The following is a 5230-nucleotide window of genomic DNA, read 5'->3' as shown; positions in this document are numbered from 1 at the left end:
GGTCTCATTTCTAACTTCTCCTCTCTATTAGAGAGCAGTTTTAGCAATCGTCGCTCCTAGTTCGATCCTGTATGGATGACCTCACACACTTGTGGAGTCACTCCACGTGCCATCATCCCTCGTCGAACTGCAATATTGGGAAACGTAAAGTACTGTCCAGCGAGAGAAGAGACCTAGACTAGTGATGTATCCCAACACGTAGACCTCAGAGACAATTAATCGACATGAGGAGAGCCTATCACTGTGTCTTCCTACCGTACTGCCGTGATCATATGCGTGGGTCTGACTACAATCTCAACAGCGTACTGCAGACGCTCCAGCACTCCCTGTTGCTGTTGCAACAACGTAGCAACAACACCCGACGTTTAGCCCTATGTGATGTCAGTACTGTGGCCCCATCCCAAAAGCCCCCCTCCAATGCTCAAGACATGGAACCACGTGCATCAATGCATATGACTCAACATGCCAACCCCCTCAGAGAAACTAATGAATTTGTGAAGTGCTTCGAACATTTCTAACAATGTGATTTAGTGCCTCATTCTCAGCACAGTCGTGAACAGTGTGCAATGTGCACGCACAACTTAATGTCCCATGAACCTTGTTTTTTTTAAATTTCTTTCTCTAGTGTTGTTTTTGTAATGTATGTGATACCTTGTATGTGTTTGTTTTACACTGTAATTCTTATTACAAATTACTGTATTGTTCTCCACACCATGTTTTTTTTGTATCTTGTATTTATTGTTGAATGTAAGGAAACAGTGTGCCTGAAGTCCCCATAAACTGAAGCAGATACCACCACTGTCATTGTGAATGGACCATCAGTTCAGGGAACATTTTGTAAAGGTTATTCTTGCTGCAGGGAGACAGAATGAATCGGAGGTTGTAATTAGGTTCTGAAAGCTCACAAAGAGATTGTTAACTTAAATAGTATCATGTGTGAGTGAGTTCAGGTTAGTTTAATGATTAAAATTGTTGTAACATCTTGGGCATTTAATTGCGGAGCACTCCAACTCTGATTATAAAGAATAAATTGCTCCATATTTGGCTCACATGCCCGGGCCATATATAGAGAGTGAATGTCTGTGTGAATCGGTGTTTGGAAGGGGCTCCCTGGGTATGGATGTGTGATGTGAGTGTTAGTGTTCCATATTAAGAAGGTGAAGTTGGCTACATCATAAATAATACTGCCTCTAAGAGCTGCATTTTTCAGTTGCAGTTATTTTCTTTATAGAGTGCGGCATGTGCAGCCAGTTTGCGAGATTGTTCTTGGGCGATTGACTCACTACCTTGCTCCTAAGTGAGCCAACCGCTCACCAATTACAATCTAAAATGGCGTAGGGGCTATGAGAGGTGGCATGAGCCCCCTCTCATATTTCTATCTTACGATTCTCCTCTCTAATTGCATGCGGTGGAAAGTTGCTATTCCTTCACACGCGGACTTCCCACGCAGCGTCTCTCGTCACCCGGGTGGTCCGGTGACAGGCGGGCTCTGCTGATCTGGAAAGCTTTAAGCCGACGGGTGTGAGGAAGTCGAGTGAATGCTTTGCAGACACCGACATTGTCAAGAGGCACGCCCGCAGAGCTTGAAGGAGCGGCTGGGCTAGAGGTTCCGTTATTTCGCAGAAACTTAGCGAAAACACTTTCTGGCGGGCTACCAGCGAGGCGTGGGAATGACTTGTGTACCCAGGCAGCTGTGGCGGGAAAATTCCCGCACTTTCTGCAAAATAGTAACTGTGATTGGCTTGCTCAGGGCATAGCTCCGTGACGTAGCAAGATCGGCGCAGAAATTGGCGCCAAGGATCTCCATTGGTGGAATGGTAGCGTTCCGGCAATGGAGTGGAATTTTCCGCCGGTTTTGGAGTTGCTGATTGGAACGTTTAACCACGGCCACTGTCGTGGGGGCGGGAATGTTCTGTGTTCGGTTTTTGTACGGGTGCTCTTGTGAGAGTTGGCTCTCGCCTTTCGGTCGAGGACGTCGAAGCAACCAGCCAACGGCTCCGGTACGGCAGATCGTGTCCTGGGAGTCAAGAAGTCGGTTTGGTAATGTATGTCCGCAGCACCGGCAGATAGGGATTTTCCTAGGTGACAATCAGAGCTCAGCAGAGCGCGCCTGTTCGTCTTTTTTCTAACTTTGTTCTGTCTTGGGTAGCAGCAATTAATGTTGGGTTGGCTATGTGTTTTCTCTAAGAATTGAGTTGCTAGGAATTGGCTGCACATACCACTTCGTCATAATCCTCACAATCTAGTTTAGGGACAACTTCACATTCACAGCGTTTGTTTAAGTATCCAATTAGAGCCAATTTGATGTATTGTTAATGTTTCATGTGTTGTTGTTTATTATTCTGTGTTTAGTCTTAATAAATCATATTGTTATTTTGGACAGAACTTTCATTCTGTTAATAGGTAGAGCAACCCCATCATTCCTCACTATGTTAATGAAACCTTCGTTTAATTAACTTATTTAACAAATTAAATTATTGCAGGTGCCAAACTCTCTTCTACTCCACTGGCAGGGTTGATTAGAGTCAGTTCGCGTATTTTTTTTATCCTTGTGTAACAGGAAAAGTTGGAGTTAGAAAAGGGGGGGCTTAGAGCATCATGTACATATGTAAATTCTCTAAGAATTGAGTGTTAAAAACACTGCTAGCCCCGGCACCTCACAACACTATCTATTACAACAGTGTATGATGACTATGCAGTATGTGTGAAATTGGGTGATAACTGTGTTCATCTAAGGCAACCCTCAGTTATGAACTTATACGATCTGGAGACTGCACTACATCTTGCATTAGAGAGACTGAACTGTTGGTTGCCAAGCACAGACTCTGCATACAATGATGTTGTAAACTTCCTACGTGTGTACAGTGTACATGTTGATGATTTGAAACAGTGTCTTTGTTTGCACATGAACACTGAATCGAAAGAGAAACAGATTAAATGTGGGTGTGGAAAACCTGAGTGTTGTGAGGCATCCATTGTCTTGAGGGAGATACGCGAACAAGAAGATAAAGAAAGAGTCTGATGATTTTCTTGGAATACTGCATCCTAAGTATGATATTTAAATAAATAAAGTAACTGTGTTTGTGTTTTATTTCATACCTCTCTCATTGTAGTCAAAGTATAAAGCTTATTAATATCATTATTTTTTCAATGCTATACATACAATGATGCAGCAGTAGACAGTTACCGCAAACATGGCCTCACCAGTTGTTGACATAATGAATGATCTAGTTACTCTTCATGGGTAGTATATATATACATACATATATATATATATATATATATATATATCGTGTGTGTAGCCACTATAGCTTCATCACTTAACCACCTGAGCTATATTGTGTGCACAGAGAAATAAGCTATATATATATATATATATATATATATATATATATATATATATATATATATAGCTGATTTTTCTGTGCAGCCAATATAGCTCAATCGGTTAAGTGATGAAGCGATGAAACTATAGTGGCTACACATACTATTACCATCCCTTCAAGTGTATCTTTCTATATATGTCAACTACTTGTCAGTACCTGGCATAGTTAGTATCATGGGGGGTTGGGTGAAACATCCTCATCACAAGAACTTTCTTGTTGGTGACTGGTCCTGTGAAGATGCAAAAGAAGACCTGAAGAAGAAGAAGAAGAAGAAGAAGAAGAATGGAATTCTCCATCCTGATAATATACAAGCAATTATTGTTGGTCCATCCAGTTGTGGCAAGACTAATGTCCACATGACGTTGCTAACACATGTAGATGGAGTCCGATTTGAACATGTTTGTATATTCTCAAAAACACAGTTTCAACCCAAGTTGAAGTATTACAGGAGACATTGCGCGGTGTAGATGGCGTTACATACACGACATTCAGTGAAAGCGGTGATATCCCTCCACCTGAAAAAGCAAAGCCAAACACTGTCTTCATATTTGATGATGTTGCTGTTGAAAACCAAGACAAAATTCAAAAGTATTTCTGCTTCGGTTGTCATATACGTGCTGATGTATTTTATCTAAGCCAAACATATTCCATAATCCCGAAACAGTTGCTTAGGGAAAATGCAAACTACATTATAGCCTTCAAACAAGACAATCTGAATTTAAAATACATTAACCAGACACATGTAGGAACTGACATGTCGTTCAATGATTTTGTAAAGATATGTGCTGATTGCTGGAATCATTCACAGTAAGGGTTTCTCATTATTGATAAAACAAGAAACTGAGTTATGGTAGGTAGAGGTGAAACTTTCAAGATTTTCTGCTTGTATAGCACGACAAGAGAGGTTAGTTCATCAGTGTATGCTGCACCATGGACAAATTCGCGCGCACGTCTAGCTCTCAACCTGAGAGGATTGGTGTACACAGACATGGATTCACATGTACATGGATGCGAAAATTCAGGCTGTTGTGCATAAAGTTGGAGGTATGCGTAGGGAACTAGAGCCGTATTACCAGACTCTTCTGAGAATGGTGAATGCGTTAAATGAAGTAGTTAATGAAGTCGGTAAGAAACTAGCCGACTTAACTGAAAAGGTCGAGGCTATTGAGGAGAAAATAGATGTAGAGTCCCTTGTTGTTGAGAAGGGGGAGCAGATACATAGTAAGAGGAAGAAAATGAGCGGATATATAAAGCCTAACGCTGTGGAGATGTCTGAGTAGTATACACAGAGATGTCAATGAAGCAGAAAGAGATTCAAGCATTGCTGAGGTTAGGTCATACGGATCGACAGAAACACTAAGAGATACCTTTAAGCCAGTCACCGAAACTCTCAGAGAGCTCTTAGCAAAAACAAAAACTTGCAATAAGGATGATGTTGTCATTGACGAATTCATTATCTGTCACAGCCCTGGTCAGGGGAAGACTGTACATGTTGGGCATGCATCCTGGGACTGTAACTGATGACACAATACAGACTGGTGACAGGCAGTTTGAAAGAACACCTGGCTTAATGAATCTTATTTTCCTAAGACCTACTAAAAAACCTATAAATTATTCCGTTGATGATAGGGAAATATACCGTGAAATACTGCACATGATTGATGTACATAAGATCGCGAAAAGCCTGAGCAACAAGAAATATAAAACGTCGATGGCGAAAACAACAACAACAGCAGCAGCAGCAGTGGTGATGGTATTGACATTGAAAATAATGCAGTGAACAATCGAATCACGCAGTATATATATTATGACGACCCCAACGAGCTAATAGACAGACTACAGCT

Source organism: Schistocerca cancellata, chromosome 7 (genome assembly GCF_023864275.1).
Source record: "Schistocerca cancellata isolate TAMUIC-IGC-003103 chromosome 7, iqSchCanc2.1, whole genome shotgun sequence".
In the NCBI taxonomy this organism is placed as follows: domain Eukaryota; kingdom Metazoa; phylum Arthropoda; class Insecta; order Orthoptera; family Acrididae; genus Schistocerca; species Schistocerca cancellata.
This window is presented reverse-complemented; position numbering follows the sequence as displayed.